Source organism: Miniopterus schreibersii (assembly GCF_964146895.1).
Source record: "Miniopterus schreibersii genome assembly, chromosome: 19".
In the NCBI taxonomy this organism is placed as follows: domain Eukaryota; kingdom Metazoa; phylum Chordata; class Mammalia; order Chiroptera; family Miniopteridae; genus Miniopterus; species Miniopterus schreibersii.
The window spans coordinates 6,303,469-6,328,154 of NC_138119.1; the positions used below are offsets into that span (position 1 = coordinate 6,303,469).

The following is a 24,686-nucleotide window of genomic DNA, read 5'->3' on the forward strand; positions in this document are numbered from 1 at the left end:
TCAATGACGTCAAGGATGGCGTCACCGCAGAGGGCCCCATCTCTCCACCTTGAGTTCTGTGCTCTCGAGAACAAACACAGCAGGAACGAATTTTCAGTGGTCGGCGAGCCACAGCCGTAGCCTTTTACTATAGGAGACGCGTAAGCCCTCTTTGTCCCCCTGGGTGGGAGAGAGCCACTGCCATTATCCCCTGGGGAAAAGAGCCTGGCAGCTGGACGTTCCTCTTCACAATGATTGCTGACTTCACACAGCCATCAGCTGAAGAGCTCCTTCAGCCCCACCTGGGCAGGTCCACGAGTGGAATGGGCCTTGCCTTCAAGGGGAAACACGGTTCCAGCCATGGGGGCCTTTGCCCGCGTTTGTGGGACATCTCTCAAGGCTCAGATCCAGAAGTCTCGGGCTCGCATTCCTGTCCCAGGGGCCACTGCCTAACTTGGAGCCCCTGGGGCCTCCTGATCACGGCTGGGGAAGACAGCCAGCCAGAGGAGGCAGCTGAGGTCGCCCGGAGCAATTAATCCTAAAGGTTACTGGAGCCTGTCCTGCTGGGGAGCAAGAATCCAATTACCCAGAGTGACAGCAGCTTAGTCCCCGGGGAGACACTCGTCTGCAGGGCGGCCCAACACCTGTCTGCTTGAAATCTTCCTGACAAGCAGTTCCCCACCCTCTCCACTTCCTCCACTCACCACAGCTGGGCACAGACCTCAGCCGGCCAGGACATCACCAGGCTGCGATGCCCGGGTTCTGGAGCAAAGGAGTGAATTCTGGGGGGCTGGGCCAGGACCAGCCTTGAGGTCTCCTGAGAAGAACCTGTTTCTTCTACAGAAACAAAGACCAGAAGAACTGGTCATTTTTCCCGGCTGAGCCAGACCATGATACATCAAAAGCAGGAGGGAAAGAGGAGTGAGAGAATCCAAATGAGTTTATTTGGGTATAAAATAAATATGCAAAATTATGCAAATATGGAAGTGGGCATATAATTTTCAATCAATTGCTCTGCCATCATCTCAAACAGATTTATAGGTCTGGATACGGACACCACTGAGAGAGAATGCTGGCTCCTTGCACCCCCCAGCCCCCAACATGTAGGGTAGGGCGCAGGGAGGTTGGAGGGAGGTGTGCTCTGCCAGATGACCTTTCTTCTCTTGAATGACTCAGACCAAGATGAGCTCCTACTTGTCCACGACTTCCACTCTGGACAAAAGTGAAAAAGAGGTCAGATTTCTTGCATGGCTGCCACTGGGGAAAGGAATTTGACTTTTGTAATGCAAATTGGCTTCCTGGCTTGCAAGTACATGATTAAAATGATATGTTTCAATGCGCGAGCCAGACGGCAGATTTGGTATTAGAGAGCAGCAGCTGCTTCCACACAGGCGGGTATGCAAGGTGCGTGCAGGGGTAGCTAACAGAGTATCTGTGGGGCTTGGGGTCCCAGGACTTGCTAATCAGCATGGACCACTCAGGTGGGATTATATAAACACAACTTGGGTGTATTATAAAAAAAGAGTGTCTTCTCTGTCCTTCCTGGGAAGAGCTCCATTCAGTCCCAGATTGGTCAATCAATTATGCATTCATTCATTCATTCATTCAACATTTACTGAATACCAACTGTGTGCCAGGTGCTGTACTCGGTGCCTAGTACACAGCAGTGAACAGGACAGGCAAGGTCTGTGACCTCAAGGAGCTGATAGTTCAGTGGAAACTGCTGACCTGGACTCAACTCTGGACTCTGCCAGTTAAGAATAATGTTACCCTGGGCAAGCTGTTTAATCTCTCTGTGCCTCAGTTTCTTTATCTTTAAAATGGGCATAATGAGAATACATACTGCCACTTCTGCTTCCAGCCACGATAGTGACAGGGACTGGTACCTTCCTGTCTTCAACAATTGGAAAATCATATAAAATATATGAAACAAATGATTCCAGACATTGGACAACAGGCAGGCAGCACAAGATTATGATCCCCGAGAGAAAGAAATCAAATAATGGGGGGCTAAAAATTTGCCATCTTACTGTCTGGACTCAGTCTCTGGGCTGCAGCACAGAGAAGGGGAACCACACAGAAGCCAGCCCCTTAGACTTCAAGGAAACTAAGGCAGCTAGAACGTTCAGGGCAGAATAGCGGGAAGAGCTCTGGATATCTGAAAGGGATCCCCTTAAATCTTTGGCTAAATATTGATTTGTACATACAAGAAATGAAACTCCATAAGGCTGGGAAAAGAGCCACCGCAAAGAATCAGGCTGAACAACTTTCAGAACTTAAGTGGGGCTGGGAAGAGTTCGTTTTCTTATGCGCAGAGCAGACAGACCTTATAATAAATGCACAAGGCATCAGGGAGGGTCCTCAGAAAGGCACTACCTTAGTAGTAGAGCTAAAGAGGCAGCTCCAACTCAACCTAAGAGAGCTTAAAAATAAGCCTTAAAAGGATCAAACTGATCCCAAATAACTGTATGCCAGAACAGAGGCCACCACTTTTTAAGGAAAAATAATCAGCACCCAGCAAAGTAAAATTCACAATGTGTGGCATCCAATAAAAAATCAACAAGGCAAGCAGAAAAGTGAAAGAAAAAAAAAAGACGAAGAACCAGGAGAAAAATTAATCAATAGAAAATGACTCAGAAATTACAGAAATGATGGAATTAGCATTCAAGAATATTAAAATTACTGTAACAAATATATATGCCCAGGAATGTTGTGAAATATGATAAGGCTATAAATGGAAAATATAAGCATGACCCAAAGGAAACTTCTAGAAATGAAAGAATACAATAACTTAGATTAAAATCATAGCAAATTATATTAACAGCTGCCTGTCGCCTGAGAGACGTATGACTGATCACACAGGTGTCAGCATGAAAGGGCTGTCGGGTTGAGAAGCGAGTTGTTCAAGATGAGAGGCTTTTGAGAACCGAGGTTTGACTGTATCTTGTGAACTGCAGATAATTCACTAAAATAAACAAAACTAAGAGCTGTGGCTAATAAGGCAGCAATGGAGATAAAATGGAATCATAAAAATAGTTAATACATAATAAGGAAGAAAAAGAAGACAACAGGAACAAAGCACAGATGGGACAATAGGAAAGTAAGTAGCAAGACAGACTTAAACTCAAACATATTACATTAAATATAAATGGTCTAAAAACTTCAACTAAAAACACTGTCATGTAAGATTTAATAAATGAAGACCTAGCTGTGTGCTGTCTATAAGAAATCTACTATAAATATAAGACACAGGTAGGTTAAAAGAAAAGAATGGAAAAAGATAGACCAAGAAAATGATAAAAACAAAACTGGGGCGACCATATCAGACAAAGTAGACTCTAGAACAAGTGATATTAGCAGGAGTGTATACGTGGACTGACAGACACATGGACACTTTGCTTACATTATAGCAAGTATTGGGGTGCTGGTTAAGTCCGTGTACTTGGGGGGATGCAGAGGAATTCTGGGAAGAGCAGAAGATACCTGCTACTGAGATGGGCAAAGAATGGTAGTAGAAAGAGTAGTTTTAATATGAATGAGGCCCAGACAAAAAACAACAACAAAAAAACCCCAAAACTTAATTCCCCTGTCACCAAAAGGAACTGATAGGAAGTAGTCTTCCAGGCTGGAGGCAGTAAATGATGAACCAGGAAGCACAACTAGAGATGATAGAACAGGATTATCGGAGCCGTGAGAGTATTCTTCTGTGTGTGGGTTACACCCGCAAAAGTTTGCCACGTAACGTTAAAGTCATGTCTGCATTTCCACTGTCTGTGTGTGTAGAAGGCACTGTAGGGGGAGGCACTGAGGAGGGGTGACGAGGGGAGCTGTCCAGGGGATGGTAGGAGAGATGATAAATCTGTTGAGAACACCTTGTGTTGAGCAGCACTAGCCCAGAGCCTGAGATCAGGGAATTGTCTGACCTCAAGGCCCCATTCATCCATTCATTCATTCATTCATTCGTTCATTCGGCAAAAATTCCTCAAGCACCTACCACGTGCCAGGTGCTGTTCTAGATGCCGGGGATGTAGCAGTAAACAAGACATTCCTTGCCCTCAATATGCTTACATTCTGGATGGCAGAGACAGACAGTAAACAAGTATAAATTAAGATAAATATAGGTAATGATGGGTGCTATGAAGGGAGGAAAAGAGAGAAATGGGACCAGACAGAAGCTGATGGTGGGCGCATGGCTGGGCAGTGTGGCAGCTCTGGACACAGTGAGCGCTCAGGGAAGGCGTCTCTGAAGATGTGGCATTTGCCTGAGACATGAATGACAAGCAGCAGCAGCCCTGAGAAGATCTGGGGGAAGCTGGAGAAACAGCCGGTGCAAAGGGCTAGAGGCAGGCATGAGACTGGCACATGCAAGGACTGCAAAGGCCACAGGGGCTAATGTCCTGAGGGCAAGGAGAGGGGGCAGGGGTCTCATCAGACAAGGTCCGGAAGGCCAGGGCAAGGGGTTTGAATTTTACTTTAAGTGCCTCATTTTGTCTCTTACCAAAGTGGCCAATCTAATCCTGATTGGACAATATCCCTGAAGCAGGCTGGGCGAATTTACACACTAACAAACACAAAACCTCAAAATTTAAGGTTCTCTGTCAAACGCTTGCTGGCGTACCCCTCAGCCACATTCTTACCAAAGGATTAACCCAGCTGAAGCTGGCACCTCTCCCTCCCGAGGTGGCATCTTTGGAGCCTTAGGACTTGATTGGAAACAAGTGCTACTCTTCTCTGAATGAATGACACTGTCCCTGAAGGAGCTGACCTGGATGCAGGGAGATGGGGCTCCAAGGCTCCAATCCAGAGCTCAGGCTGTTGCTATACCAGCCCCTCTCCTCCTCTTCTTCTTAGGAACAGAGCAAAGGACAGCTCTGCCCCAGGGCCACTGGGCACTTGCCCGACCTGATGTCATGGGGAGCACGAGGGAGGGGGGAGGAACCCCACCTAACCCCTCCAGCTGGTGGCTGAAACGGAGGCCTCCACTCCCCGCCGATGCTCCATCTGGGAAAGGTCACCCAGACCCTGGACTCACAACCGACTGGGCAGAAACAAGCCCTGCGGGAGGGCAGGGGCACAGGGCCACGCAGGCACTCTCCACGCGAGTCCTGACCCAGGGAACGACAGGTCCTCTGCCCACAGCTCGGCCGCATGCATTCCTTCTGCATCTCCGGGAAATAATCACACTCCCCACACCGAAGAAACACAGTCAACAGATCCTGGTTTCCTAGATACGCCAGTGGCTTCTAAAAATAGCCAGGCGATGACAAAGCAAATTGGCATATGGACTGCAAATAATTCCAGTACCAGCTTGCCTGGCATCGCTTGAGCCTCCCCGTGCCGGCCGCTTCCTCCTCGCCCCTCTCCTCTTTCTGCCTCTTGTTGCCAAACCCCCCAGACCAAGCGTAAGCTGGAGGGGCAGCCGGAGGCCCACAGCGCGCCCTGCTCAGGGCTGGTGCGTTTGGCTGAGTGGGACCTGCCCCAGGCTCCTCCTATTTCACTCATGTCCACCCCCAGGCCCTCTGCAGCTCCACCCCACACTGGAGGTGCCCCCCTCATGCCACCCAGTACGTGTGTGTGTGCCATCCCACGCAACGGCCCCCCCTTTCTGCAACCACGTGGGGCTCCCCCCTGGCATGCCCACCTGTGCGCTCCTCTCCTGGAGGGCAGGTCACTGTCCACGATATCTCTTCCTTTGACCAACTGCTCTCCTGGCTCAGGAGGAAGATTTTGCAAAGTATCTCCTTGTCTAAGCATCTTCGTTCCCCAAACCCTGCATATTGGGGATGCTGACTCCAGGCCGGGCCCTGTGCTGGCAAACCCAGAAGTGGGACTCCAGGAGGAAGAAGATGGAAGCCATGCCCAGAGAGCAAGGAAAGCTAACACGATTAAGCTCCTACTATCTGCCACTCAGAACAGCAGTGACCAGAGGCTGCCACTATCCCCAGGCCACCGGGGCAGGGGTGGGAGCACAGAGCACCAGGGGCTGCCTGGCAGGTGTGTTTAGCATGGAGTGGTGCCCAAAGCCCTGAGGGAGTGGTCTTCCCACCCCCAGTCCTCCTGCGGTCACCCTGCTGGATGCCAGATGGCCAGGGAACATGGGCTGTGCCCAGGGCCCAGAGCAGGCTGAAAATGATGGAAATGAGGCTGCATGGGCCACACAGAATGGCCTGTACATGAAAGAACAGCGCAGGCCCACATCACCCCGATGCTCAGAGCTCATTAAGGCAGAGTTGAGATAAGGCAGGGACATTAGGGCTGTGTGGGCAGAAAGGAGAGGAAGAAAGGTGAGCTGGGAAATGTGAGCTCTGGTCTGGCTCCCTTTGGACAAAACGCTTTATCTTGCATATTAATTTAAATTCTAAAATAATTTTAAAAAACATCTGAGTGCAAAACTTACCATTTAATTTGCAGTCTATGCCTGGATCAATTTTTTTTTTTTTTGCATCTCTCTGTCCCGTGGGCCTAGTACAAAGGCTCTGGTTTAGTGGTATTGGCGAATTGGCGAACGAACGAAAGATCTTTTTCCGTGGCTTTCCTTCTCACTTGGCTCTTTCCTCAAGGAGAGACCAACCTCTACTGGAGGGAAGTGCAGTTCTCAACACACACACACACACACACACACACGCACGCACTCCTAGTCAACGACAAAGGACAGAATCAGAGGATCTTAATACGTAAGAGTTCTCATTAAGCAGGTGCTCACATATCATCCAGGACGCTATATGCGTGATCTCAGAATCCTCCCAGCCGCGCCTTGGACAGGCCGTGTTGTCATTCCCGATTTTCGGGCGGAGAAACTCAGGTAAGGAGAGCGTGCCTGTCCCGCACCTCTTGGCCCTGAGATGCACGCCTTGCGCTCTCCCTGGCCTGCTACCTTTCCCGTGTGTCCCGGTACCAATTGGCTTCCAGTTGGATTCAGCCAATGGGAGGCACAAGCAGAAGATCAGAGGGCGGGGGAGGGAAGAAACCAGGGTAACTCTCTCTCCCTTCTCTGCAGTGTGTGGTCTCTCCCTCCAAACGGCCACCATAGTTCCACCTTCTGCTGAGTGATGCCAAGGGGAGGGCTCCTGGGACACAGCCTCCCCTCGGGAGTGGTGGCTTCCTGGTGATCTCTGCCTACCCCTGCCCCCTAATCTGGCTCCTCACTCTTTGTCACCTGCTCACCAATTCCCTGTATTAAATTCTCTCTGTTTTCTTGGTTTGAACTTGGACTTTGATAAGCAAGGTATAGAATGCTGTCCAAGGCCACAGGTAAGGGAGGGCACAGTAGGAATTCAAGCCCCAGTTTCTGAATAATGTGCTCCTAACCACTCACATCAGCAGCACCTTAATTCAGAAATCACCTTAGGCCAAACTTCTCACTTCACTAAAGCCCAGAGAGGGTGAGTGACTTGCCCAAGGTAACACAGCTAGTTAACAGCAGAGTACAGGTTCTGTTGCCAGTGATGTTTTCCCTCTACAGCACCATCAACACCCTGATTTCTCCAAGGCCTCGGATAGGAAAGGTGGAATTGCTGCTTATTTTCAGAACTGATTCTTCTCTTCTGCAATAGAGCTGAAAGAGCGTCCTATCCTCGCCTCTCCCAGAGTTGTTAGGAAGATCAGCGTGATAAGCCAGGGCTCTGAGCTCCTGGGGAGATAACGTGGATGCCTAAATAGAAGGCATTATGGCGGTGACGATAGCAGGGGAGAGCTCGTGGGTAAGCAGTGATTTAAAAACAAATTTAAAGTTACTGCAACAGCCACGGTGTTCTGTTTTCAAGGCAGTAAAAACTCATTCTGTAGACATTTCTGTCTCCAGGTATTAGTTGCCTTGAAGCCTGAGAGTGCCTCTGGGCAGCCCTAATTTGTCCAGATGAACACAAAGGAGGCGAGGCTGTTATGAACCCGTGGCCACAGGCGGCATCTTTAATTCATGAGCAGGGTGGCAACTGGCAGGAGGAAAGGAAGGGAGATGCTATGAGGCCCTGCCTGGAGCCTCCGCCTTGAACTCAAGGTGAAACCGAGACTGTAGCCAGTTCCAGCTCAGCCACGCACCCGGGTTCAGTGTGTGTCTCAGGGAGAGGAGATGTGGTCCTGGTCGGAGGGGAAGAGTTCAGACAGTGCAGCCACCATGTGTGGAGAGTGCAGCCGAAGACCTGCCGGCAGTTGCTCTGTCCTTCTGTCCGTTCATCCAGCAGACGTCCACTGAGTGTGCGATACGGTATGAATAGTGAATCCTTCTGAGTCAGGAAGTCTGCATTCACACCCTGGCTCTGCTCCTTCCTGCTGTGTGACTTGGGGAAAGATACTTATCCTCTCTGTGCCTTTATTTATTTTTTTACCCGTTTCTATAAATTTTTAGAATGAGAGGAAGGGAGAGGGATAGAGAGATAGAAACATCGACGAAAGAGAAACATTATTGATTGGCTGCCTCCTGCAAGCCCCTTACTGGGGATTGAGTCCGAAATCAGGCCATGTGCTCTGACCAGGAATCAAACTGGTGACCTCTTGGTTCATGGATTGATGCTCAACCGCTATGCAACACCGGCTGGGCCTCTCTGTGCCTTTAAATGGGAATAATAACAGCCTTTCTCTCATAGGTTGTTAGCAGGAGAAATTAAGTTAGTGCACGCAAGGGCTGGGAACAGCACCTGGAACATAGGGAGCAAGCTGGAGCCTAGCCAGGTAGGTACATTTGGGCTCTGAAGTCACATCTGAATATATGTTCTGTTTCCAGCCTGTGTGATCTCAGGCGAGTTCCTTGGCCTCTCTAAAGCCATGGTTTTCTCATCTACAGGAGAAAGGCAGCCCCTGCTCTACACGGCAGTTTTGAGGGTTCGGTGAGATAGCACTATAAAGCATCCAATCAATGTTTATTGAGTGTCTCCTCGGTAACGGAAACACTGATAACGGCCCTGCCTAAGGCTTATGTCTGGGGATGAAGCAGATATATACACCCAGGTCCGATTATTCCTGCGCGCTCCAGACACTGGGCCATGAGTCCACAGGCCTGGTTCTGTCCTGGCTCTGCCCCCACTGGCTGGGTGAGCCTGCGCACTGCCTGACCTCTCAACCTCAGTCCCCCTCCTGCTCCCCCTGGCAAAATGAACAGGTGGGAATATGTGGCCTCTAAGGCCCCTTACAGCCCAGCCATTCCAAGAGCAATGGCACGTTCTCCAGAACTCTAGAGAAGAGCAACGTGGAAGGTGGACAGGGCAGGCTCACTGGATGGATGTGGGTGCATAGAGCCTAGCACAGTGTCAGACATGCAGCCTGGGCTCCCAGGTGGCCTCCTGTTGGTCCCCTTGCCCAGCCCGCAGTCATTACCACCCGATCCCACAACATGGGGCTGAGTCTCAAAAGCTAGGAGATGCCCTCAGGTCCTCCCATGATCTTCCTTCTTTCTGTGCCCTACCTATGACCACCTCTGGTTCTCCAACCAGCTTCAGGTCGCCATCCCACCAGGCTTCAGGGCAGGACCTTGATATGCAGTTGCCCCTTGGCTGGGATCCCACCTGAACAGCAGGCCTGGTGGGAGGGAGGGAGGTAAATGTGCGAGCACGCACGTGTGTGACCTTCTCACTTTCATCTCCAGGATTCTAATCTCTGGCGGTATAACACCTAGGTCAACATCTTGGAAATGCATTTCTGTGCCTCCAGTTACGGAGGCAGCACACGTGTCTGTGCCAATGAAAAATGGTGGGGGCGTTTATTCCCTCCCTCCTCGGGAGCTCCCAGCCCCTCAGTGGAGATGCCAGGCTTGTTGCTCAGGGCAGGCAGATGACCCTCCTTACCGCTCCCCTGAAGAAATGCTGCTGTGAGCACCACTGGCCAGAGGGGGCTGGGCTGAGGGGTGGGGGTGTCCGGCTGCTGGGCAGATAGACTCTCAGGGCTCAGGATTCTAACCCCAGGGGAATTCATGAGCTGTACCTTGGGCAAAGGGCATGACCACAGGCAATGACCACCGCACAGCCCTAACCAGGCTTCTGTTTGCAGGAGTGCAGCCCGCAGGAGATGGCTCACCCAGGCTAGTGTCACTCTTCCCACCCTCCCTCCGGGCACATCCATTCCACAAAGGATCACCAGCACCTGTGTGCCAGGCATTGGGCAGGGACAGCAGAAACAAAGGCAGGTAACCCAAGCACCGTCCCCCTGAAGAGCCACAGTCTAGAAAATAAGATGATGGACACAGAAACCAATAATCACCATAGCATGTGCTAAGGGCTGTACTAAAGCAATAAACATGGTGCCCAGGCTGCATCTGAGATTCTGGGGACACCAGGCCTTGCAGGACACTGTTAAGAGAGGTGGACACCGGGGCTCCATCCGGCTGCACAGACTGTCAAAAGCATTTCTAGCTCCCGCTTCCGGCTCGGGTGGCTTTTCTGTTCTGGCTGTAACATGTGGGTAGGAGACCAGGCCACAGGCTGGCAGCTCAGCTTGGGCCTCCCAGCAACACAGCCATCCCAGCAGAGCAGCCAAGGGCCCCCTGAGCTCAGAAGATGCCTCCCTGTGAGGTCTTTGCCAGCCTAGGAGGAGCAGAGAGGCCAGGGCTGCCACAGCCCTAGGCTATTTCAGGACACGAGGCCCTTGAGAAATAACAGCCTGACCTGTCTTCCTCTCCGACAAGGGCTCCCTCACACCTGACTCTAATTTCCCTGGAGGGGGAAACATATCGCTTCTGGCTATGACCCCGAGGGGGACAAGAGCATCCTTCTGATCGCATCTCCTCCTTGGCACAGGAGCCAGACGCACTCGGTAAGTGAACACTGCGCAGGGAGCCGTGAGACCGAGGCCTTCGCTGCTGTTGTCCCCACATCTTAGACGCCCCCCACATGTGCAGGGACCAGGTGATGCTTCAGACCTCACATCAAATGCCCTTGACCTCTGTGGTCAGCTGACTGGGGGAACGGGCAGAGCAAGGAAGGGGCCGCCGGCCTGGCTCCCCACTCGCAGGGCTGCATAGGCCCCTTGCCACAGGCACAGGCTGCGAGAGTCCTTTCCTCTGGGTGCTGGCATTCTGCAACCCCAGAGTGTGTGCCCACAGCATGCCAGTTACGGAGACGTGCTGAGCAAGAGCTGCTGCAAACGGGGTCTCTGCCCGGCCGTGTCTACAGCTTTTTTTGGCAGATGAGGCCATCTCTCTCTTCACAGGGGCACACTTGGAGCGAGGGGTCTGAGTCACGTTCTCGAGGTGACAGGGCCCACCTGACCAAGAGGGGTGTTGTCAGCCACAGTCCGGGGCCAGGCTGCAGCCCCAGGTCCTGCCTGTGTTAGGGGTCCCCATCCGCCAGGCCACACTCCCCTGCTGGGGCTCACCCTGAGCTCCTCCGGCAGGTCAGCTGGCGCTGCCACCAGGAGGGGCTGGCAGTGGGAGTCCTGACTACCGTTCTTGACAACAGCTGACACACACAGTGCTGACTCTGTGTCAGGCGTTGTTCTCAGCACCTTATGGGGGTCACCTCACTCAGTGCTCCCAACAGCACTGTCACAGGCTCCTGCTCCTTCCACCACTGTGCAGACGGGGCCACGGAGAGGTTGTGACACTTGCTCAAGGTCACTCTGCCAGTAAGTGGCTGGGCGAGGATTCAGGCCCTAGGATGTGAATCCAGAGCCTGTTCTCTCAGCGCGTGACTCTCACTCCCAGTCCTTGTTTACCTTTGGCCTTTCTGACCAGCAGTTTAAGTGGTGAACGGGGCAGGCTCTAGAGTCAGACACAAGCAGACCTGGGTTCTAACTGTGTGACCTTGGGAAGACCGCTTAACCTCTCTGGGACTCAGTTTCCTCAAATGGGTTGAGAACACTCGCTTAGAAGGATATAGAAATGTCCTCGTGTGTCGCACAGGGGCGTTCACTGGACAACTCCCAGAAAATGTTAGCAATTATCATTGTACAAGTGTGTTTTCTTGGCTTAACAGGTAAGCTGCCCAGTATTACTAGCTGGATGACCCCAGGTGGGTCATTTCACACCACCCGCCTTCCAGGTATAAAATCCAGGCTAGACCGTGGGGAGAAGGCAGCTTCTGGCTGGCCTGGGATTTCAAATTTTATCACAGAAAAGCCACAAATACACACACAGACACACATACGCAGCACTCTCTTTTAGGGCACCCCCACCCCAGGCTCCCTTTACCCCCCCCCCCCCCTTAATTGCTCTCCACAGCACTTAGCACTGACTGACACGCTGAATATTTTATTCGTCTATGAGCCCTCCTCCCTGCTGCCTGTCAGCTCCGAGGGGCGCCTGTCCTGTCGCGTTCTGTACCACAGGCTCCTGGAACAGGACGCGCTGGGTGCTCAGTGACTGGAAACGTGAGCTCAGTGAATGAAAGAACGACCCAGAGGCTCTGAAGCTGCGAGTCCTGTCTCCACCAAGGGCTCCCGTGTGAGCACTGCCTCCTGTCGCTCCCTCCATCTGCCCAGCTCTCTGCTACTAGAGAAGTGAGTGACTCAGCTCCAGGAGACGCCGACGTTTACAGACGAGCCATAAAGATGGCTAATAAATGTCTTCATTCGGCCCTGATGATGGACCCTGCCCTGGGCTAAGCGCTTTATGTGTATTCACTATGTTAACTCATTTACTCCATATCTCAGCCTAATTGTCTCCAATTCACAGGGCGCAAAACTGAGGCAGCGAACAGCGAACTGCACAGGGAAGCAGGCCAAGCGGGCCAGTGTCAGGACCGACACGCCTCACTCCTCTGTTCTAGGGTCTCCCGAGGGGCCACTGCACCCCTGCTTGTTTCCTCTCTTCCTCCCCCAGGATTTTCCACTCTTCCCATCGCTCCTCAGTTACCAGCATCTCACACTCAGGCATTCCTATGCATTCATTCATTCATTCATTCATTCATTCAAGAGATATGGGTCGAGGCCTTCCACGGGCCAGCCACTGTCTCAGGCACTGACTATCCTGGCAGAGAAAGGAGTCCCTTCCCCGTGGGTGCCTGGAGACCCCCAGGGACAGTCAGTTGTGTCCTTTCTTTTCTTGTCACAAGTCCAGTATTTGGAGAGCACCTGGATAAGTGGTTTGTCAGACCCTCGTATTGGAGCCTGGGGCAGGATGGCTCATGGGGTCTGGCCTTGTTGTGACCTGGAAAAGGGACCAGCCCTCTCCCGTGGGATAAAAGGATGGGGCCCGGGGCATCCTTCACCCGTCCTTTCCTCTTCCCCAGCCCTACCATCCTCCCTCCTCCCAGCTCATCATAAAAAATGCCTTCTTTGCCTAATTATTACATATACTAATTATTTTCATTTACATGCCTAGCTTACCACTGATGCCTAATTATTGTGCAGCTCTGAAACAATTATGCATTTCCATTAAGAACGTATCGGGTAACTTTGCGGTGAATTTAACGTCAATAGCAAATAGTTGTGTGTGATTAATCTCCACGATTTGTGGTTCCTATAGCACAATGCTTCCCTCCGCTGGGTTGGGGGGTGCCCTAGGGCGGGCCACGTTGCTCTGTGATGGTGCATAAGAACTATACAAGAGAGCAGTTAAGAAGAAGCAGTGACAGTGACAATTTATTGAGCAAGTATGTACCAGACAGCATTAAGCATTTTATATATATTGTAGCACTTAACTGTCCAGACCTCCCTATTGTGAAAGTTGAGGCAAGTAACACATCCCATGTCACACAGTTGGGAACTGGTAGATCTGGAGATCGAATCCAGATGTATCCGGCCTGATTCTGACCACTTTTCTGACTCCCAGGTGCCTGTCCCAAGCAAAGGCACAGTGAGCCCTGGGGTAATCTGGGAGGCCATCCAATCCACTCCCCTCATTCCCCAGAGAGAAAACGGAGGCCAGAGTGGGGAAGCGGTTCACCCAGCCAGACCAGGCCGGAGCTGGACAAGCCCCAGTTCAACCCCTGATCCTGGCTTTCCCGATGCCACTCTAGGAGGCAACCGCCTGGGGACTGAAGCAGCCTCTCTGAATGTCCCTTCATCACTTGGGGCTCACGCAGGCGAGGGTGCACCTGCCCCTCACTGCTGGATCATCACCCTGGTCAACGCTGGCATTTGCTACCGATGGCCAATGGACACATGAAAAGATGCTCAATGTCACTAATGATCAGAGAGATGCAAATTAAAACCACACTGAGATATCACCTCACACCTGTCAGAATGGCTGCCATCAATAAATCAACAAACAAGTGCTGGCGAGGGTGTGGGGAAAGGGGACCCTCATAGACTGTTGGAGGGAATGCAGACTGGTGCAATCCCTGTGGAAAACAGCATGAAGCTTCCTCAAAAAATTAAAAACAGAACAGCCTCATGACCCAGTGATTCCACTCCTGGGTATATATTTGGAGAAACCCAAAACACTAATTTGAAAGAATATATGCACCCCTATGTTCACCACAGCGTTATTTACAATAGCCAAGATATGGAAGCACCCCAAGCGCCCATCAGTAGATGAGTGGATAGAAACTGTGGTTCATACACACAATGGGATACTCCTCAGCCCAAGGATTCAAAGTGGCTCCGAAGTTGACACCCTTCCTGCTCCAGAGCTCTGGCCTCTGCTAACAGTACGGATACCTCCGTATAGACACCAGGTTAGATTCTAAGACGTGTTTCTGGAAGTTACCTGCAGGGTCCCTGCTTCTGGGCACCAGGAGAGGGAGCTGCGCTGACTGGGAAGGCTCTTCTGATCCTGGCCTATTGTTAGAACACTCCACGGGCAGGAAAGAAGAGCAAAGCAGGCATTCCAGTTCGAGCGGGAACACTCCCAGTTCTCAAAGGGCTCTGACCTCTGAGGCCCCATGTGGCCCAGTCCCTCCTGCCTTCCTGACCTCATCTCCCCCTCTCCAGCCACACTGACCTCCCTGATGGGCCTCGAGCATCCCAGGCCCGGTCCCACTTACACTTCTGCTCCCTCTTCCAGAACTTTCCTCCTCCCAGACAGCAGCTTGGCTCAGTCCCTCGCTCCCTTCTGATTGCAGCTCACCTCTGAAAGGGCCTCTCCCGCCTGCCGCGTGGAAAGCTGCCCTGCCCGGCCCGCTCCACCCCGGAGCCCTGCTTCAGCGTCCCCCAGACAGCACTGCTCACCGCCTAAGTGCTGCTTTCTCCTGCGTATGTATCTCTAGGCTATCAACCCCCGCTAGAATATAACATCCATGGGGGCAGGAGTTTTATTCTATCTTATTCACTGCTACATCCCACATGACTAGAATAGGGCCTCTCACCTAGGAGCTCAACAAGGGCCTGCTGAGTGATGATGGCACTGCAGGGGGGGCTCGGGATGCAAGGGAGTCAATGGCCCAGTTCAGAGGCTCTCCTGCTCCCCCTGAGGCTCAGCCCCATGGGATCCCCTGCCCTTCAAGATCTCCAAGGGGGCCTCTCTCCAAGGGCTTCTCACCAGGTGTCCTGGCCCATGGCCTCCGGGCAGCCCCACACAGACCTCACACACTCTCTACACAGCTCTTCCTGGGGCAAAGTCACTGTGGGATGTGACAGCCTCTCTCCCTGCACCTCCCATCCTGCCTTCCAGTGTTGGGGAAAAGGCCACCCAGCCTGGGACCAAGGGAGGAAATCTCTGCTCCGCAGACAGGACTGTTCAGAGGAGAGATAGCAAGCCTGTGACGGCATTGGGGTTAATAGAGCCTCCTGCAAACTTGGAATCCGACAGGCTCCGGCAGCTGCATTAAAATCTAAACAGTCTTTCCTGTGGATTTTTCCGATTAATGCAAATGTGTTTTGCTTTGCAAATTGAAAATCAGTTGCAAGCACCTGGTGTAAGAGTTCCAGCAGGGAGTGGAGAACCCTGAGGGGAAGCCGGGCATGCTCACTCCAGCCAGCCAGCCAGCCAGCCGGAGACCTTGCCCACCTCCGGACCCTGGGCAGCCAGGCCTCCTCTGAGGTTCCAGCTGGGTAACACCCCCATGCCCTTCTCAGCTCTCCAGCCAGCAAGACCGACTGCACCTAGTGGTTCCAGATGCTGGGCTTCCCAGGCCTCTGCCAGTGATGGAGGCAATAGGTGCAATCAGGGAACTCATTCAAGCCCTTTGCCAGGAGCCCGCCTTGGCATCTCCTGGGGGGGACATCGGCATAGTTATAATTATCATAATAATCGCTACTTATTTTTCAGCAAAGAAACAGACAGCCTTCGGGATGCACCTCCAGGTCGAAACTGTTCCTTCCCTGTGCCTGTCCCAGGTCTGAGCAGGGCCCCCTCCTCCTGAGAGCTGGAAGCAGTGGGGAATACTGGGGGCTCCCCAGGAGAGCTGAGGGACAGGGAAGGTGCTGAGGGTACCCCACAACCACCTCTCCCGCAGAGCCCTGCTTGGGCCTTGCTACCCATCAAAGCCACTCCGTGTGGAGCTGAGCAGAGGGAACACCTCTCGCCTGTCCCCTCCTCCACCAGCAGCCTCGCCTCATTCATTCAGCTGGAGACGAAGCCTGGAGGGAGGGCAGCTATGAACGGGCCCCGTCAAGCTCCCCCTTCCTCTGCTACGCAATTTAAAAGCAGGAGACCGAGAGAAACGCTCTGGAAATCCAAATTAAAATGTATTCCTGCAGCAATCCTGCACCCAATTAAAGTAACCCGGAGCCTACTGTCCTTCGCTAAATTTAGAAAATGCTCAGGTGTGTCTGATCCTACTCCTCGCGGATATTTTTAATACAGATTTAATCGCATTTTGGGTTAGGAGAAGCTAATTAGGTAGGCAGATTTAGAAAGTCTGCTGGAATGCGGGACAAAGTGAGGCGATTTGATGCAATTCACTGTTTTTGATTTTTGGCGTTTTTTTGTGTTTTTTTTAAAACAAAAAGTTGTGTTGGGACTGGGTTTTGGATTCACAGCAAAATGGCTTGAAAGCTGAGGTGCCAGTGAACAGGAAAGGCCCCCTATGAATCCTGGGCCTGAGGGGGAACCCAAAAGAGAGTCTCACCCACTCTCTGCCTCCAGCGACCACTGAACCCAGACACACCCCGGGCAGGGGGCCTTGTCTGTTTAGCACGACACCTGAATGTGCTCCTCCTCCAAGGACAGGAGAGCGGTTGCTCAGCTCTCTCCGCAGGAAGGCTCAACGAGCGCTGGATGGCCGGACAGCCGAGTCAGGGGCTGAGCAATGGACCGAGATGCTGCCACCCTAGACCTGGCACTTGCCTGCCTCTGGTCCTTGGTCCCCGGCTGGGTCCCACCCCCACTCAGAAAAGTGATTTCCATAAAACACCGCTGACTGCACCCACGTGTGACAGAGACAAGAGGCCTCTTGGCTCCGCTCTGCGATGTATCATCCTGTGACCGAGTCAATGACTTAAAAAAAACACCCTCGGGGCCTCAGTTTCTCCTCCAGCAACATGGGGATTCTGGTCTCTCTCTTGTTTTTCCTGGTTCAAAACAAGGGGTCGAGGTAGGGGCAGCTTTGAGAGGACAACTTCCCCCTGGGGCTCCACGTGAGCTTCCTGTAAGGAGCTGTGGTGGGGAGCCCTGGATTCCAGGGAGAGCACGCACAGAATTATAGTAGCATTTCATCCAGATGTCAAGGGCGGCTGCTCTGGGGACGAGCCTCTTTAGGTAGGGGGCGGAGAGGCGTCCAGAAAGCAACACCAAGGCAAGAGTGGTGTGAATGTGGGAAAGGAGGCAGGGAGGCCAAGGTTCGCCTTTCAAAGCTGATGGGCTTTCCCGAGCCTGGTTTTAATCTCCTCCAGGAAGCCTTCCATGATTAAACCCACAGAACTCCAGTGACTTTTATTAGACATTTCCTCTGCATTCGCCTCTGGAGTCTGCTGTATTCATGTGCTCCATCTGCGAATGGAATGAGGCCTCTGCACTCCCTCATGAGGACACCGAGGCCAGTCCCTGTCGTCGCAGACAAGTCCTAATTCTGAACCCACTCTGCGTATTGCCAAGGCCTCCCCATTTCCTCCCTCTCTCAGCAGCTCTCCAGCTTCAAGCCCACGCTTTATGCCGCTCTTAAAAAACAGAACACAGTGAAGACTTGGTAGTTTTGACTGTGTGTTAGACACTTTACAGCCGTTGCTTGATGTAATTTCATCCAACAGCACAGCGACTCTATAGGGCTATTCCTACGTTACAGATGAGGGAACGAAGTACTGAGCTACGAATGGCTTGTGCAGTGTTGTTCACAGAAATGGGGGAGCGGCGAGCGATGGCAACAGTGGGGTTTGAGACTCCAACGTTGCCCTCCCCTCTGTATGACCAGAAGCAGCTGCTCTGGCCCCCCCAGGGCTAAGCCCCGTCCTAAAAAATGCAGGCTCTGATGTTGACAATGTATGTTACGATTTTTTTCTGATTGTATTCTTCTAAAGGCAGCTCCTAAGATGAATTTTTATTCTGAATCCATGAGCCCCTGGGTGGGAGGAGAGGTAGCAGGGACTAAACAGGCTGTGTGTCCTTCTGTGGCAGCTGAGAGTTGGCAGCACCAGCCTCAAAGGGAGGGACAGCAGGCTCCGAGGTCAAGGCTGCCCTGGGCCCCGATGTCACTGTCCCCAGGTGGCCATCACCTTCTGTCCCGGTGAGAACATGTCGTAATCTTTCCCAGGAACCTGTACCTTCCAGCCTGTAATTGGGCCACTGGTGGTGTGAGGATGGCCTGGAAATGACGCGAGGGGCACAGGAGGGAGGCTGTTTTCCTGGCGCCACAAGGCCTGCCAAGGTATGCCGACTCCCCCATCCCCCATGGCTCCCCATCCCCCATGCCCGTTCACCTCTATCCTGAAGGGGGGCATCTGAGTCAAAGGCATGGCCTGGTCAGGGGAGGCTCTGCCCAAGCCCATGTTTTATGGTCCTTAAAAATGAAAGCCTGCCAAGGGGTCAGGGCAGCTGATCACCGACAGGATCACGGACACCAGAGCTAGGAGATGCTGGCCACAGCAAGGGGCCTCAGTCCCTGGCGTGGGAGGCGTAGACAGACCCAGTGAATGCAATCCTCTGACCCACAGGAAATCTGCACATTAATCTCAGACCACCACCCTGCCAGACTGGTGTGCATTCTGGAAATGTCAATGTCATCCTTAATAAGAAAGCAAAAGGGATGCAAATCTGCCAGAAAGTGTGCGTGTGCGAGTGTGAGTGGCTTGTGTGCGAGCGTGTGTATGCGTGGGTGTGAGTGTGAATGTGCATGAGCGTGTGTGGTGTGTGCTGTGAGAGCATGGGTGTGAGCATATATGAGCATGTGTGTTTGTGGCGTGTGCATGTGTGTGTGTGTGTCTCCGCCCCATGCCTGTGTGTGCACAGTGCAGGCAGAGATGCAGCTGTACACAGAGGCTTTGGACACCATGTCCACATTTGTTCACCTACCAGTTGGTTAACTGAGCAAGTGCTTCAACCTGCTAAACCTCAGTTTCCCCATCCATAGGGACACTAACAGTCCCTAATTCATGGGCCTTGTGGTGGTTATTACGTGACTTGATACACAGAGAGCACTTAATGCTTGTAATAGGACTCACACTTAGTAACGGTCAGCTAGCCTGCCTATTTTTGTTTATTGATCCAGGTCAATTGGCTGATAAGTGTCGCCTCTTGTTGAAACCGAGGCAGGGAGGGATCCCTGGAGGTCACCAGACGTAAAGCCACATCCACCCCTGCATTCAGCACATATGGAACACAGAGTATGTGCATAAACACAGGCCTACGCTTCTAAGCTGATGCTCAAATCCACAAGGACCTTCCCCAAAACACCATCCCTGGAGTCCACGCCAACAGGACCCTTTATACATTCGACCACCTTATAACAAGCTCCTCCAGATCCTCATCAGCCAAAACCTTTAAAACTGGTCCAACCGGACCCGCCGATGCTCTGACTGCAGAGGGATTTCCGAGTCACCCATAGAGCTCACACCCTTGGCTTTCCGGATTATTGGTGCAGCCACCTGCTTGCCGCGCTCCCAGATAGCTGACTTGCCTGTTTTTACCCATTTATGTAGAGAGATATCTACATGAATGGAGTCATTTCAATATCTTGTCTTTATTTGGTTGTAATTGCTCAGAGAGTAAAACACGTCCTTTCCCCCCCGGGAGATGCAAATCTTTAGTATAATGGGTGCAATGAGTGGAGGACTTTGGTGATACAATTGGTGATAATGATAATGAAATACTGCGTGCTAATTAAAATGGCAACAATGCTAACGGCGACGAAGAAGCTGCTGAGCATTCGTAGGCCAGGCCGTGTCAGCCCTTCCTGCACTGGAGCTCGTCTCATTCGGGCACAGGGGCAGAACCTGTGCTCTTTGCTGCGAACCAGTGGGCCAGCTTTACCTGTTCAGGTGTGTGGGAGGAGGGGCCGAGGTCAGAGAGGGTGAGCGTGCAACAGGGAGAACGGAGCGCCTGCCCTTGGCACAGAACACCCCAACCGACTTTGCACTCATCCACACACATGTGCCCCGTGTGATCATGCCAACAAACGCGCTATAGGAAAAGAAGCTCTGTGAGACAGCCTTACAAAAATAGCAAAATGCGCAGCGCAGGCCCGCTCTCTGTAATTCATGCAGGAAACATGGAAACATCTTATCCTGATAAATCGTGCTTTCTGTGAATTTGCTGATCACACACTCGCACACACACTCTCGCACGCACACCCAGACTGCCTCGGTGTGGCTTGTGTTTTGATAAAGAGATGGAGAGAGCCCAAGTCTGAAGGCTGGCTGTGCCCTGGGGGAGCTGTCAGCTCAGGGCTGGGAGCCTGAGTGGCCAGGCTGGTGACCACTTCCTGGCAGCCTGGGCATGTTTTTCAGTCCAGGCTGTTCAGCCTAATAATATTGAGCAAGTCTCTGTCACATGCCAGCAGGAGGTAAGCAAAAGGGTCAGGGAGGAGTGAGGGTCGCATGGAAAAAGCAGACCCCTGAACAGAAAAACATGACAAGGTAGGCAGGATGACAATGCTGAAGTGGAGAACCAGGTGGGCTCCCTGGAGGAGGAGTCTGAGCCTTGAAGGCTAGTATGGTGGCCAGGGGAGGGGAGTGGGACGGCATTCTAGGCAGAGGAAATAGCAAGAGCAAAGGTGCCCGGCAGCGGAAAGCAGAGGGTGGACGGTCAGTTTTGTCACGCCAAGGCATGCAGGGGACACACAAGAGCTGAGGCTGGAGTGGTAAGGGGTAGCCAGACCTGAAGGGAAGGCCCCGGCCACCTCACCAAGTGACTTCTCACTTGGCCACCACTTAAGGCCTGTCCACCCTTCAGGGCCTGCTTAAGTATCACCTACTCAGGGAGGCCTGGATTAGAGCCCCTGCCGACACTCTCAGTCCTCCTTCCCTTCCTGCACGGGGCTTCTAACCCACGGGAACAGGAGAGCTGTCCGTGTGATTTTGGGTCACTGTCTCCCTCCCCCACTAGAATGAGCTTTCTCGTTCACGCAGTGCCTAGCACAGTTCCTGGCTCATGAGTCACTCAACAGATGCTTGTTGAATGAATGAATGAATGAATGAATGGCTAATAAATGTTCTTGCAGCTCATCACGGGCTGGCTGGACGGGGTGAGACCGGAGACGGGAAGACCAGCTGGAAGGCCAGTAGCATAACCGTGCCTGAAAGGCGCCAAGGCCTGACGCGCAGAGCGGCCGTGAGTGCGTCGGCCTCCTCAGGAGGCGCACAGCGGGCAGGTGCGAGGGTGCGGGTGTGGGGAAGGGAGAAGTCTGGGTGAGTCCCAGCTGGGGCCACCTCCTGGACAGGCCATGGGCCATGTGCAGAGATGAGAAGCAACGGACAGGAGCAGGTTTGGGGGAGGGAGCGGAGGGGTGAGATGAGTACACTGTGGACACAGTGAGCCCGAGTTCCCAGAGGCTCAGAACAGTCCCTTCCTGGAAAGAGACACAGTGACCCCGGTGGCCACTCGGCATCCTCTCCGCAGGCAGCATTACCATTCGCGCTGACCCCGCGAAGCCCAGCCAGCCCCTGCGCTGTGCCATCCTGCCAGCCCTGCCCAGGGCACCCGGCTCCAGGGCGGGGGGCGGGGTGCAGCCTGGTCGCACCAGGAGGATGACAAGGATGTCTGCCTGTCAATGGAATTCACCGACTCAGGGGACAGGAGGCTGGCTGCCCCACCGGGCGGGCGCTCATCCCTCCAGAACCTCTCTCCTCATCAGAACAAGTCCATGCCCGCAGGCATGAGACGGCCGTCGGCCCAGCCCTCCGACGGACAGGACAGAGGCCACAGGGAGGGGGGCCTCCTGACCTCTCGGCCTGACTCCAGGAACATTGCAAGAGAAGGGGACAGGCCTCAACCCGGCTTCAGCCCCTTCCTGCCCTTCTGTGGCGTTAGCATGTGGTCCTGAAGGCATCCGAGGCACTTAGATACATGGGATCTTCTCTTAAGAGCCCTGGTGACATTAGAGGTGCAGGTTGACCGAGCATTCCTGCTCTCCAAGAACACGGTATTAACACTGTGCGCTGTGTTTCTATCAAGCCAGATTTCAATTACGATTTTCTTTCCATGTTACTAGGTTTGGAAATGACTAAACAGACACTTTAATTACTCTGAACACACACATCGGCAGAGGAGCCTGATGAAGGGTTGGACAGAGGTTATGAGTCGTAGCCCTGCCCCCGCCCAGTCTGTGCACCTGACCAGTTAGTGCTGCAAAAGTGCCACACTGATGGAGCCATGCCCAGCTCATCAACCTTCAGTCACTCCTCGCTGCCTTCTGACCCCAACCTACCTTCCCAACATTTCAGCTCACTTCCTCCCACGAGGCCACTCACTCTAGCCAGAGGGGACTCCTCGCTGACTTGAGGCCTCACAAAAAGTCAGAATCATGGACTGTTAGCAATGAAAGGAACCCTTCAAATTACAGACAAGGATGTCCAGGGCCAGAGAAGGTCAGAGGTTTGCCTCAGGCCAGGGTCTGGGCCAAGTCTAAGGATGCTCATTCATTCATTCATTCATTCATTCATTCATTCATTCATTCATTCATTCATTATGTATTAAATGCCCATTTCCTGCCAGACACTCTCCTCGTTCGTGTAAGAGCATGGAACCTATATTTAACAAAAATATATTAAGTACCTTCTACATGCCAAGCTGGGAGCCAGGCACAGCAGTAAACAAAACAGAGAAGTCCCTCATTCTTGGAGATTTGGGAGCAACATAACCAATAGACACTCGTCTGACGGTGACGGTGACGATGACCGTGATGAGCACCGAGGAGAGGAGCGGCGCAGGGCACAGGGTGCAGAGCAGTGGGGGACATGCACATTCCATCGAGGTGCTGATGGGACACCTCATGGTAAGCAGCAACTGAGCAGAATCCTGAAAGAAGTGAGGGTTCCCCGGGGGAGGAGTGGTCAGGGGAGGAAGAAGTAATTGCGAAGGCCCCTGGGCAGGGGCTCCTTAGGGAATTAGGAGACTAGCAGGGAGGGGACAGTAGAGTGTTTCCAACATCCGATCAAGTTTTTGAACTTTTGTGGTAACTAAATGCTTTCGTCTCCCTTCTTCAAGTAAGTCCCGCTAGAGCAGGGACAGCATCTGCCTCCTTTACTACTGTTCTCAGCTCCCTTCTCCTGTTCTTGGTGCCCGCACAAAGTAGGTGCTCAATGAAAATCTGTCAAAGGACAGCAGGGAGGCAGGCCAGCAAGGAGGAAGGGAGGGTGTCCCGCTCTGACAAACTGATCTCAGCGGAGCAGCAGCTGCTATTTCGGGGATAAAACGAAGAGCAGGGTCGTGACCTCGGAGCTGTGGACCAAGTTCACCCATAAAACCTGACCTGTCTCCTATCCTCACTCACTAAGCGCCCAGGAAGGCAAACAGTCTGGCTGGGTGTGGGCCCTGCCTGTCATGAGAGGCAGCGGTTAAGACACAAGAGTCTCAGTGTGGGGAGGAGAGCCTGCCTTTGCTGCACACAGTGGTGCTACACAGGTCCTCTGTGCAAGATGACCTGCTCCTGGGGGCCGGGGGGCCTGGTTCCATATCAACTCAGGTTTTTACCACGGAGATCAATCAGGACCTTGTTTCACCCCAGAGCACACATTACTTTTCCTCTCTTGCTAAAGCAAACTTCTCTCTGTGCCTTCTGGAGAGGTTCATTTAATAGTGTGTGAAATGAAATGTCAACAAGAATTACAAAAAAGGGCATCCTAATCCCCAGCAGATGACAGGCAGCCAGGGGCTAGTGGCACCCACAGCCCTGCAGGGAGCTGGCCTGGGGACCTGAGCCCTGGCTCTGGGCAGGGGGATCTCTAGACTCAGACTTGCAACTGGAATAGGGTCTTGGAGCTTCTAAAAGCAGAACAGAAGCTGCCTTTGGTGGAGAGAAGAGCTATCCTCTGACACAATTAGCAAGGACAAGTACTCCCTGGGGCAAGAGGCCCATCAGTCTCCCATCAGGGGTCCTATGGATGAAGGGGCCCTGACCTACTGCCAATAATCATCAGCTCACCTTGCCTTGCACAGCCAGCTCCAGCTTCTTTTCACCGTCCCTGCATCTGTCAGCTCACTGCCCTGGGGACTCAGAGGTGTGAGAGAAACACCTCTGCCCTTTGCCCACCTGGACCAGGAGGCCTGGGCCACATGGACTTAGTTTGATAAGGGAAACAGCAAGTGTTTGTTGGATGCTTACTTACTATGAGCTGAGTCCTGTGGGACACCGGGCCATCCCAGCTCCTGCCTCGCTTCAGTGCATGGGGATGAGATGCCAGGGTCCTTGCTGAGTGGCACCTTGGGGTCCCTGCTCTGCTGTCTCAGTCCTTTCTCTGAAGACTGTGGGAGCCCTGACACTCACAGGGCACAGCCGATGGCAGACAGGCGTCAAGTGCTCCAGCTCCAT

The 24,686-nt window shown here is 52.8% G+C and overlaps 1 protein-coding gene and 1 long non-coding RNA gene across 7 annotated transcripts in view; both read right to left on the reverse strand.

The window, feature by feature from the left end:
• Positions 1-24,686, reverse strand: part of KCND3 (potassium voltage-gated channel subfamily D member 3) — a 141,803-nt gene that overhangs the window by 79,709 nt on the left and 37,408 nt on the right. The gene's annotated exons all lie outside the window — the stretch shown is intronic.
• LOC308549055 lies at positions 973-24,373 on the reverse strand. 2 transcript variants are annotated; one of them, XR_013997703.1, is made up of 3 exons: positions 24,300-24,373; positions 22,931-23,173; positions 973-1,191 (listed from the first exon to the last, which is right to left on the reverse strand). It is a non-coding gene; the product is annotated as an uncharacterized lncRNA (long non-coding RNA). The 2 variants fall into 2 exon arrangements; XR_013997704.1 differs by lacking the exon at positions 973-1,191 and adding an exon at positions 20,000-20,188.